Source organism: Porites lutea, chromosome 14 (assembly GCF_958299795.1).
Source record: "Porites lutea chromosome 14, jaPorLute2.1, whole genome shotgun sequence".
Classification (NCBI taxonomy): domain Eukaryota; kingdom Metazoa; phylum Cnidaria; class Anthozoa; order Scleractinia; family Poritidae; genus Porites; species Porites lutea.
This window is the reverse complement of record NC_133214.1, coordinates 6,188,761-6,201,254: the sequence shown is the minus strand read 5'-3', so window position 1 is coordinate 6,201,254 and position 12,494 is coordinate 6,188,761. Positions and strand designations below refer to the sequence as shown.

The following is a 12,494-nucleotide window of genomic DNA, read 5'->3' as shown; positions in this document are numbered from 1 at the left end:
AGACAAGAGATTCCCTGTCTGTGTAGGCAACTAGCTCATTGTTTCGAACAATATTACAGGCAAAATATTTGTATCGCATTTTGGAAACTTCGAAGAAATTTTAGGTTTTTCTGTTCTGTCAATCATCTTAGCGGACCTCTTAGGCAACAGATGTTCATTTCAAAGAGTTCAAAAGGTCAGGGTTTGTACTTTGTGATTGGTGGATTTCGATCCGTTTTTATTTCAAGAATCGTTACCTGTGAGCGTCCTGTTTCGGGCAATTATCGACTTGTCTGCTGCGGTTCTGATCTTTCTTACGAAATTCAGTGCTGTCAACTCTCATGGATAATCCGAGAGACTCCAGATTTTAGACTGTATCTCCCAGTCTCCAAATTAGAGTCTCATATCTCCCAGATAATGGCCAAAGTTGCTATTTCTTGTAGACTCGACTTTCCGACCATAAATTTTCAAATATTTTGCGTTGTTTGAGCTACTGTAACATGAAACGTTTCCCCATAAATTCTGGTATGCCACTGTAATTTAAGCTATAATGTGCTAAATATGAACTGTTTGTGTGCTATTTACGTCGATCGGAATCAGCGAGCATTTTTGGCACAAATAAGGTCATTTGTCGTGCGATATGACGTCATCTATCATCTCTCCCCTATCAATTTTCAATATTTGATGACCTGGAAGTTGACAGCCCTGGAAATGTCTTCCTCGGCCTAACTTGTAACGGTCAAAGTCTACCTCCTTCCCTTGACAAAAATACCATCGCAATTTCCTTTGCTATTTTGAACAGTCAAGAGGTATTCTCAGTTTTGTTTTTGCGGCAAATTACGATGTGATTTGGAAACCCTAAATCCCTTCAGAGTTTGCAAAACGCACAGCGCGATACAACGAATTTTGCTGTAAACAAAGAAACTCTGGGAACCTTCGTCCCAAGACATCAGGGGACATATCGTATAGTTCCTTCAAATTCGGCCGGTCTTTGAAAGATGGCCTAGATATGGAATCTAGAACGCTAGCGGCGAAGAGCGAGGAGAAACGGATGTTTTCGCAGGCTACTAGAACGCCACCTTGGAAAGAATTTTCGCCCGCGTACTCGTGCGAATCCGCCCTTACAAATTTTGACAATATGACATGTTTACGCGAGGTGGACGGGGTAGTGGGCAAATTGAGGTATTTAAGAAGATGCCACAGGCTCTCCCCTTCTCCCTTTCCGCCGTTTTTCGCTCACTCACGTTTTCGCTGCTCCCGTGCTTCTTTCGCTTCTCGTTCGCTTTTTTCGCTCATCTACACTGAACGAGTGCCCGGCACAGCCTACTGTAAACCTGAATCAAAAATCCAGAATCCCACATTGCAATTTGACCTGGATTGACAGTAAAATAGAAACATATAAAATAGCCTAACATCCGGACTGCACAGAGACCCAGAGAGGAATCTAACCTGCTTTATTTTTGCCCAAAAACCGGGTGCTACAAAATCGAAAACCGCAACGGCCAACAAAACCTAAAAACCGAAGTTTTTCAGTACAAAAACCGAAAAACCGACCTACAAAATGGCCAAAACCGAAAATCCCAACGTCACCCTCGTCAAGTAACATTATTTTGTAAGGGATGAAAAGGATCATTCATGATAACAGACATAGCAGTTCATTTGAAAAAGATCGTGGAAAAGCAAAGGCAGACACGCTAGTATACGGAGTCAAAGTAGGTGAGTTTAGCACCTTTCTTAAAATTAGCAAATCTAGCTAGGAAGCAAATGCTTTTTTACGGTTAACTCTTTTTACCCTAATTACGGCTTACGGTTAAAATTTTTCAATTTTTACGGCTATCGACTAAATTTTTGGCCGTTTTACGCCTATCGGTTAACCCCACTCAGACCCTCATTTATGTCATGATGGTGAAATTATTCATTCTCGCAGGTAGGAAAATTAGGTCATGCGTATGAAATGATTTCTCAGAAATACAGGAACTTCAGGATGCAATCAATGAGTAGTTGTAATATATAGATTTAGCCAGGGCTAAAAGCGAAGCTCTCGATAATATTTATAGTGTTATAAATTAAATCCGCGTTGCCGATAGCAACGCGTCCCCTAAATTCCCTATGGGTATTTTGTATTCTAGCGCTATATTTAAAAATTCAGTTTTGAGCTAGCAGTGGACGTGAACAGAAGAATTCAGATTTAGAAACGAAGACTCGGAGATTCACGCTAGTGTAAGTAGTTTTTGCTAAGAGTTTTTTCATCCTTTGAGCGAATATCTTATCAGGATATTTGGGTTTTTCCTTTTTTCAGCGAATCATTCTGTAAATCACGCTTATCCTCGAAATGTAGAAGTGAAAGAGGCGAGCTGATTTCGACGCGTGAATGCTAATTAACTTGAACTGTAGAATACTGAGACACTGAGAATTAAATAATGAATCTTGAAGAACAGCGAAAAGACGACAACATATAGTTTGTTCAAACAAAATGTAAAATCGGGTAATGCTAAGCGGCAAAGGCATGCACCGCCGGAAAACGGTGAAAAACAAGAATAGGTCTAATTGGCAAAAGCAACTTTGCACGTGCAGCACACTTTTTTTGTACATTTCTTTGCCCTTGTTTTGCACGCATACAACGAGAAACTTACAGAAACTTCTTAGTTACACGTTTTATGGAGGAAATGTCGTACGTGTTCCCGTTCACTTTTTTTCACTGCCGCTCATTTTCACCTTGCATTGGTGGCCTCTAGCATTTCTCATTTTGTCACCGCTACAAAATTTTCATGTTGTCCTTCCAACAAAAAAATGTCTCCTTCGGTTTTTTATCTCTCGCTCTAAATTCCGGTCACCCTTTTTCTCGTTGAGCTTCGCTGGCCTGCCGCCCACTTTCTCTTTTTCTCTGTCTTTCTCTTGCTCTATATTCCAAATTTGTGGACATGACAATATATATCTAAGCTTAATACTTTAGACAAAACGGATACAGAAAAAATTTTCACTTTCCGTTTTCGCCTTTATTGACTCTTTTGTTGTCTCTGCTTTACAAGACGCCGGTGGCTATGCGATTTCCCGCGAAAATAACCTCGAGTTGCATTTGGGTTGCCATACCTGATGATTGAGTTATTTTACATTGGTATGCCTGTGGTGCGGACGCACGGTCTCTCGGGCGGTGTACGGTCACGTGATTACCCAATTTTCTCGGATGGGTAGATTACTTTATTTTCCTACCCATGGTGCTCCCCTTGCACGCTTCGCGCGCGATACGAGAGCTCCGCTAAAAAGCGGGTTCTGGCTCATTTTGAAATTTCACAGGGGAACCTATTTGAAATTTCAAATACATTTCAAGCATTTGTCTACGACTACGAGATTCCCTCCTTTTCTGCTAAGTCTGTTGCGCTAGTGAAAAAAAAAATCAGGGAAAAACAATCGATTAGACGATATATGACACTCCACCATACGGCCGACCGATGATAAGTGCAAATGTTTGGAGTGATTCGATGTTTTTTTAAGCTTTTAGCCGGGAATCATCTACAAAGTTCAATCGCATTTACGGGTAGTTTTTTGCTGCCGTTTCATTCTTATATACAAATTATACTGGTTTGAAAAGCTTTAAAGTGAAGGACAATGACATGCATGTATTGTGAAGCCATAATCTCATTTGCCTCGAATTAAGTAATCATAACATGATTCTTCCAGTCAGGAGAATACTAAAAGCTATTCATGTCGTGAAGGTCAAATTATTTATTTTCACGGATTGGAAAATTAGGTCATGCGTATGAAATGATTTCTCAGAAATACAGGAATTTTATGAAGATGCAATTAGTGCACTTAATTTTCACATTTCTCAACCAATTTCTGGAAACCCCCATCAGCATTTGAGAATGGATTGGTGCTATAGGGAAAAACTGCTTGATGGTAAGTGTTTGGGGGAAAAGTTTGACTAATATATTAACGCATTAACTACGTCGGCATGAGTAAAGATATGGGAAAAAGATTACCACAACTGTATTATATAATGACGAAAATTTCTTATGATCTGGGTTTTATTGCAATCGGAGTCGCCATGGCAACGTAATGACACCATTACGCTTTTTATTTATCTTTGTGTTTCTCTGTACCAGGAGTTTTTTGAAGAAATCGCTTAAGGGAGCATATACCTGCCATAATTGCCTCCATTATGGCAAAGTTTCAACAAATTCTATGAGAGCGTTTTCGAAATATTTGACACGCAGTCTTAACAATCATAAAAACTGTGAAAAAGCATGCTATCCACACAATCATCCCATAGTGGTTTGATTCCACTGAAAACTGCATACAAAAAAAGAGAGGAATCGCTCTGAGCGATCGCGATTAAGAAGAATTTTATTGACTTGCACTCAGCTGCTTTTGTTACAGTTTTTGGACGCAATTTGGTCCATGCCTACAAATTTCGCATTTTTCAAAAAACCGCTCGATAAATTTTTTTATAAATTCGACAATCTAGAGATCAGTTGTCAATAAATATTCCCTGCAAGTTTCAAGAACATTGAAAACAGGGAAGGCTTTTAAATAGGGCCTCAAATATAACCAATTTTTTCCCCCGATTTTGTGTTTACAAGTGAGCGTCCTCTTTATTCAATGGCATTGTTTTCAAATTTCATATGCGCGTGCACAACTAGCAAAAGATATAAATTTGCATCGAAAAGAACTCTCGATTACTTTCCGAAGAAGTATACGGAATATGTTAATTGGCTTGTGTCACCGATAGCAGTGAGAGCCGAAACGATAAACGTCACCGGTCATCGTGTAGGATGCAACACTTAATTATCTTACTCGGGTTACAGAAACTCTTACAAAGAATTGCTCTGATGTTATAATGTATGTTATAATTCAAAATTTTGTTTTGCTAGCAGTGAAAAAAAAAAGCCATTTAAGCGCGCACGTGATGGCGCGTACTGTCCAATTACTTAGGCATGACGCGTACTGTCCTATTAAACTCTCCAATTAAGGCTGAAATCAGGGCAGTTGATAGCCAATCAGATTTGACAATTTTGTTATAGTTATGATTAAACTGATAATTGGGCCAACAACTATTTTAAAATCGTAACAATAGCAATCGATGTTTTAATCGAGCCTGTATAAAAAAAATAAGCTATTTTACTGCGTGTTTGCTGAGTTTAGATCGCTGTTGCCGTCAAAATATTGTAAGGACGTCATCATTCATTTCCACAAACATTACCACTTTGACGCGAGCTGCGGTGTACAACTTAGCAATGCGAAATGGAATCTTCTCATTAAATCAACAGTTTCAAAACGAAAATTTTCACTTAATTACTTACCAGTGGCTTCAGGAGCAGATGGTCCATCCCAAACAGTGTTTCTTTCTCCCTCAGTCGCTTCTTGTACATCGCTATCTAGTTCTGCAGCAGTACGTGACGCGAGGTAATTGGCAAGCCATGAAGATCTGCTCTCTCAAGAACGGATCAGCGGAGGGCTCGGTGTTAGGGGGTACTGTAGTTATCACAACTGGGAAGATTATGTCGGTGTTGAAAGCCTTCTTCACGCGCACTTTAGACTAGACAGAAGTACAAATCAAAAAATCTTAAATTGATGTCAGAGAACCGTATAAATGTATCAGGCGTACCTGAGTAGGATAGTTACATTCAAAGGGAAGGGATCGAGTGCATTTTGAAGCGAGAAGTCAACTCCAGAGCAGTTTAGAACATGAGTTTTTTTTCTTTTTAATATTTCATTTTATTGAATTATTAACTGCAAATTTGTATTTAGGATCTTAAATACTAGTGAGTAAAATTCATGATTTCTTAAACATTGCAATGCGCAGATGAAAATATCCCATTGATATCTGCGCAATATAAGTTAATAAATTATTATTGATGGATTGTTTTTTCTTTACAGCATTGAGCGGCGGAGCTAAGAGGGGCTTGAGACGAAAACAGAGGGAGAAACTGTCTACCCTTCCAACTTTCCCGCGGCTCTGCTACTCAAAGTTTCAAAGCACACACAAAAATGCTAGGGGCAAAGGTTACTGGTGGCTGTGCCGACTCATCGAAAAAAGAAAATTCGACGCGCAAAGGAAAAATTTCTGCAATATTCTGGCTATGAACTATACCCTCACATCTTTATCTTGTGAACTATGCGCTTACCTTAATTTGCGTACGGAATGTCAATGCATCCGAATCCCTTCGTCGTTGGTTGACGCACAGGTGGTATGACGAAAGAATCAAACTCGTCATTGGTTTGATCTCCAGGTGCTAGTTCTTGTTCTTTCTTGAGGACGTAAAGCTTCTCTGTTACTGTACGTGTCGTAGCTAGGCAAAACGGCAAACAAAAAAGACTTAAACGACGTCCCTTCAAGAATGAAGCTACCACACAAATGTCAAACCACCATAGTAATTTTGCAGAGAAATCAACAGACTTTCTACGAGGGTTTACGAACTTAAGACAATTTTTGTTTCCTTAGAGTAACTAGTTGAAGGTACATTTTGAGTTTGTCTGTCCAATAGAGAAACTTCACTCCCAGTATTGATCAGGATGTAATTTCTCCTTATAATACCTTACACTTTCAAGCAGACAAGTGATGAGAAGTTGAAAAAATAATTAATTTGACACTAAATTCTCAGAACTGAACTTGAAGACCAAGAGAAAATAATGGGGCCTTATTTTCTCAAGATGAGATATATGGCTGACAGTGTGGAGAATCAGCAATGAGATGTTGGGAGTTAAACGATTTTGAAAATATTTTCACGAGCGTGATACAAAGCACGGCATAGACCCGGTGAGTCCAGATAAGGGAGTGGAAACATTTCTTCCCACCCCACTTTATTTTTTTTAAAGTTGTATTCCTAAACCCTTAATATCTGGGGATCCTAACCTCACTAAGCACTTCCCCATACTCTTCTCTATTTATTCCCTGTCGTACCGACGAAGAGAATTTGTTGAACAATCGAGAGCTCCTTTCGGGGCGATAATTTCCTTTATTCCCGTGACCTTGATTATTGATTTAGCAGCGATACTGTGAGGAGAAATTAGATCCTTGTCATTTCTAGTGGTTAAAGGGTTAATCCTTACCTTCAGGTGCTTTGTATGGCACTGTCTTTACAAGTTTCTTTCTTTTTTTTTTATTTCTTATTTTTTATAAGATAATGGATACATTTATATATATTGTATATAGTTCTCTCGAATTTCTCACTTGCTTATACTGTACATAGTTTTTCTTAATTTCTTAATTCTTATATTCTTTTTTTTCTGTTTTTCATTTTTAATTTATTTATTAATTGATTTATTCTTTTTTAACTTATTTTAGTGTCCCCACTTAGTGGTTATACACCGCTATTACGGTTTTGACACTTTAATAAAGGTATCATCATCTTCATCAGTTTAGACTACGAGTAGTCCCCCATTTTTCCTCAGAGATATTAATATTTAATTCTAGTTTTTTGGGGTAAGGGGTTGGTTTTTATACATTTTATGGGGTTGGATTAGGAGGGTGAACCTAGTAGGGGACTACGTGTCCTATTGTTCTCTCCCCTGTACATTGTACGAATCTATAAATAAATAAATAAATAAATAAATAGTAGGGCGTGCGAAACGCGAGCGCGCGTGAAAGTCACTCCACGCGAGAAAAGGCGACACGCGTGGGGTGATTTTCACGCGCGCTCGCGTTTCGCACGCTCTACTATCCCTGAGGAAAAATGGAGGAATACTCGTAGTCTAGTACAAGTTGCGCATCAAAACCGATAACTATTTTGCTACTCTCGTTATTTACTAGTCCAGATATCTTGACGTCCTGACCAAGGCAATAAGCTAGATGTCCTATGCAGGCTTTGGTGTGCAGCTGGCCTGAAGGGCAACATGGCCAACCCAACATACGATCTTCTTGTTATCTTAGTTCCTGACGACAACGAATGATCAGAGAGTAACCAAAACCTGGTGAGCGATCGCCTACATGATTGCAGATGGGCTTGCAATTGGTGATTTTCTTCTCTCTTTGAGAAATCACTTTTGATTTTAAACATTCCTACTTAAAAAAGCAACCAGCATACGCCATACACCTTTGCGGTTTTTGCACATCTCTTTTGGACCAGGATAAAGGCGAATGTTACCAAAACATCAGCCGACAAAGAATGAGCCAGCAGTGTATACTTCTTCAGCCCCCTTTTCTGACTGAAAATGGGGGATAAGTTATTGTATAGTTATACATCGTGTTCAGGACTATAAAAAATTTCAGGGATTCTTTTTTTTTGGGATTCTCTTTAATGTGAAAAGATAAGTTGTGGTAGTTCCCACTCGAGCCATATTTAGAAGAGTTCTTACTTGGGCACGGAATACATTTCGGGACGAGTACTTACGAAGAATGGTGGATTCCTAATCTGTACGCGCTCAACAATTACCAGTGGTGTGCGGGTGTTGAGATCAATTCTCCACAATCGGTCCACCACGGCATCTAACCAATATCGTACACTGCCGTAGGCACCTTCAAACAATGTTGGTAATGGGGATACCGGAAGTGGGAATTGAAAAGGGAAATTGTAGTTTCCGGGGTGAAGCTTGACGTCACTTCCGGATTGAAAAGGTGCTAAAAAATCAATAAAAATTAATAAGACGTCACCTTGTAGTGACATGAATAAGATTAATTAAAGGTAATATTAATAAGTTTGGTTCATTTTAGGGTATGTAAAACTTTGCCGATAGGTTGGTGTAGGAAGTGTAACACGCTTTTATTGGTTTAATTGATCGCCAACAACTTTTTGAGACTCAGAAAAGGGAGGGGTCATGAAAAATGGGTCGTTAAAAGGGGGAGGGTCATGCAAATATATGCCCTTGATCATGTAGAGGCTCACCCACAGAAGAAAAAGGAAGATCTTTATTTGGTAAAAAAAAAAGGGAAAAAAAGAACAACGAAACATTATGGATAGAAACTGTGAAGTACTATTGCAAGAATTTAACAAACATCCACTTTTCATTTATAACAATGCTATAGAGTCTTATTGAAATTATGAATAATGTTGTTATTAATGTTATTAGAGTTTTGGCTATCCTTTTCATCACTGTCTTCGCCATCACCATCAATGCTGCTGTGAGCATCTTGATCATCATTATTTATGTCATCAGCTTTGATACAATCATTTTCATGATCATCATGATTTCCATTTAAGTTAAAGCGTAGATATTGCTTGATAATGTCCTGTGATTCATTGCTGAACAATCCCCTCTCAAAGGCATATTGGATATATGGCCTTTGTGTTTCGAGGAGCCCACTTAATCCTTCATAATGAGATAATGGGCCAATAGGCTCTGTAACATCATGCGGCTCTTGATGAGATGCAATGGTTTCAATAACTCTTTTGCAGTCAGCTTCCATTCTCTTTGCCCTAGCTTTCTTTGCTTTCCTTTTATTTTTTTTTTTGTTTCCTTTTTTTCTTGTTGGCTTGGAATACGGCACCTTAAAGAGCCTGGAACATTTTTCTTTCAATTCTGTAAGGTGGGGAGGGTCATGATATTTTAGGCCAAGCTCAAGGGGAGGGTTAGCAAATTTCACTCCCATTGCAGGGATGGGTCACCTCATTTCCGAACCCAAATTTAAAATTCCCACCCCCCTTCTCCCCGTGCTAATTTCTGACAAGTCCCTAATGTAGCCCGAGCGGGGTACATTGCTTAATGTATCACGATCGCGATACATTTGATTTTAGTCAAGGCCATGTGACCAAGACGTCAACCAATGGCAGTCCCTGTTTAGTTGAGTGAAAGTCTAGGAATATAACAAGACGAACTGAACTACGTAATAGCAGTGGAGATAGCTTGCGTAGCAGGCGTCGAAAGGGGTAGGGATAGGGAAAAATGGAGGGGGTAGGGGAGAGAGGGGAAGGGACGCCTGCTGTAAGAACCCTCTTTTATTCATTTCTGCGGATGCTGGCGTCCGCAAATTCCTGATTGGCTGAGCCGTAATGAGTAATTTATTGGCGTGTATCCTGGCGTGTATTAGTGTGAGAGACAAACATGACGAAGGCATCAAGAAAATGTGTTCTACCACAGGCGGCCCAAGCTCATTACATGAACGCGGACGTGACTCTTACTTGCGGGCGGTGTTGTGTTACAAACGGTTATTTACAAAGGTTTGTATGGGATGAAAACGGTTTTTCTTAGAAGAGTTAAAAAATGTAATTTTTTTAAATAACATCAACTTACCTTATTGCTTTGTTGTATTCTTTGTTGTTTGCTCGCGTCTCAGGCCGTTTTGAAGCGTTTTCGGCGAGTTAGCGCTATTTTAGACTACGAGTAGTCCCCCATTTTTCCTCAGAGATAGTAGAGCGTGCTAAACGCGAGCGCGCGTGAAAATCACCCCACGTGAGAAAAGGCGACACGCGTGTCACCTTTTCTCGCGTGGGGTGATTTTCACGCGTGCTCGCGTTTCGCACGCTCCACTATCCCTGAGGAAAAATGGGGGACTACTCGTAGTCTAGCGCTATTTTGGTGTTCCACTGCACCAGTGCCTTGTCCTTCTTTTAGCACCCGTTTTATGGGTGTTTCTGTAAACGGTTTTCTCTCTATACCTTTATATAGCGAGAAAACCGTAAGAACAGTTTTAAACAATAAAAATTAAGAAAATAGACCTAGAAAATTTTTTGCTCGAGAATGTCCAACTAGCTGTTTTCATGTCATTCTATAATCCTATAATTTTTTAACATTGTACATATACACATAACTCTATATTTTTATGACTAATAGTATGTATATATTAGGTTTTTTTTGTTACGGTGTCCCCAATTAGCAACACCATGCTAAAGTAACACGACACTTGAATAAAGTTTGTTATTATTATTATTATTATTATTATTATTATTATTATTATTATTATTATTATTATTATTATTATTAAACGAGATCATTCGTTTTAACGAGCTATCTAATTTTTTAGCGCAAAATCTCAACGATTCACCACTATGTTTTACCCGGGTTACGTTCAATGTATGATCAAAAGAAAGAATGTAATTTTTGCTTATCGCACAAGCACACTTCTTGAAAATATACGGAGTAAAATATTCCTCGAGTGCGAGACAGGCTAGAGGATATTATTTCGTCTGCACAAGTGATGCCTACTTGTTCTGTTTTCTCAATAATTTTTACTTTTTTTCAGACACAATTTCTTTTATGAGCTCTACAGCACAAATATAAAGGCTAGAAGAGTACATTTATCCGAGAAACGGATAGGTCACCTTGCTTGCTGAGTAGATAACAACCGTTTCTTGGGTCTTTGACAGCAAGTCACCTTGTTGCGTAATATTTGAGTGCGCGCTGTTATGCGCAGAACAGGATGCGCAGTGCAGCTTTTGTTTTTGGTGGCTAAAAAGGAAAAGAATTTCCCGAACACCTTGGTGAATCACTCAAGCCATACCAAATAATGTCAACAAACTCAGCGATATTTACACAAGATCCTACTTATTAATTAGCCGGCTCTTGCAAGAAAATAAGAGGACTAACTTAAATGCAATGTCAGTAGAGTTTACATTGTTTAGTTGTTATTGTCTCTATATCGATTTAGGATATGCTGTATCTATATAATTTCCTCTAAACCCTGTCCAAACGTCCATCAGAAAATGTAAATCTTGAAGATATCTTCATCGAAAATGGACATTTTTGAGAACGCTATACAGAATGAAAACGTCGTTTTCCTCAACTCGTGAATCGGAAAAAACGAAAATTGTCCAAAACGTTATAAACGTGCCTGCTCCTGACACAGACTTTAACCGGCGTAGTATTTCATCGAAACATAGTTAGTTAATATTGCTGACTACGTGAGGGAAACACTATACTTTGTCAGGTTGCCTGTCAAAGTTTTCCTGGAAAATCTTACAATCAATAGAATTTTATTCACGTAGTCAGCAACAGCGACACTAAAGAGACACGTTTCCCACCGTGTTTTTCAATGAAATATTTTGCGGTTTAATCAGGGGCACCCAACGACAATTTTCGGAAGAATATCTGTTCGGAAGACGATTTGAGATCTAGAATTTTCGGAACATTTGTTGTAAAATTTCTTGCTTGCCTGCCTCTCCTAGGATTTATGAACATCTAAAAAATGGTATAATTGCCTATTTTTAACGGATTTTTACCCTAAAAAGGTCACCTAGAATTTTCGGGAGCCTTTTTTCTGACTGAAATTTTCGAAAAGGTAAGTTTTGATCCCTATAATTTTTGGATCACTAGACTTTCAGCTAGGAAATCCGAACAGATGAAAATTTTTAGGGGATAAAAATATGCCTATATCTACCGTTTAAATACTAAAATACATTTAACAATGCTATGTTTAAGTGGTTTTGAACTATATTCTCGTTGGGTGCCCTTATTTAATGTCCGTGTCACGAGCCTGCACGTGAATTTCCTCTGTTTTTTGGCGCTTTGGGACATTTTCGATTTCGTCCGCTTCAAGATCAGAGTTCAGGAAAACGGCGTTTCCACTCTGGATAGCGTTTACCGAAATATAAAGTAATAACAGAACATCAGTACATGCAGCATATTCAAAATAAAGAGATAGT

At 38.9% G+C, this 12,494-nt stretch overlaps 1 protein-coding gene and 1 pseudogene across 3 annotated transcripts in view; both read right to left on the bottom strand.

The window, feature by feature from the left end:
* Window positions 1–12,494, bottom strand: part of LOC140924631 (uncharacterized) — a 412,059-nt gene that overhangs the window by 134,152 nt on the left and 265,413 nt on the right. The window lies entirely within an intron of this gene.
* Window positions 5,272–9,322, bottom strand: LOC140924911 (arrestin domain-containing protein 4-like; annotated as a pseudogene).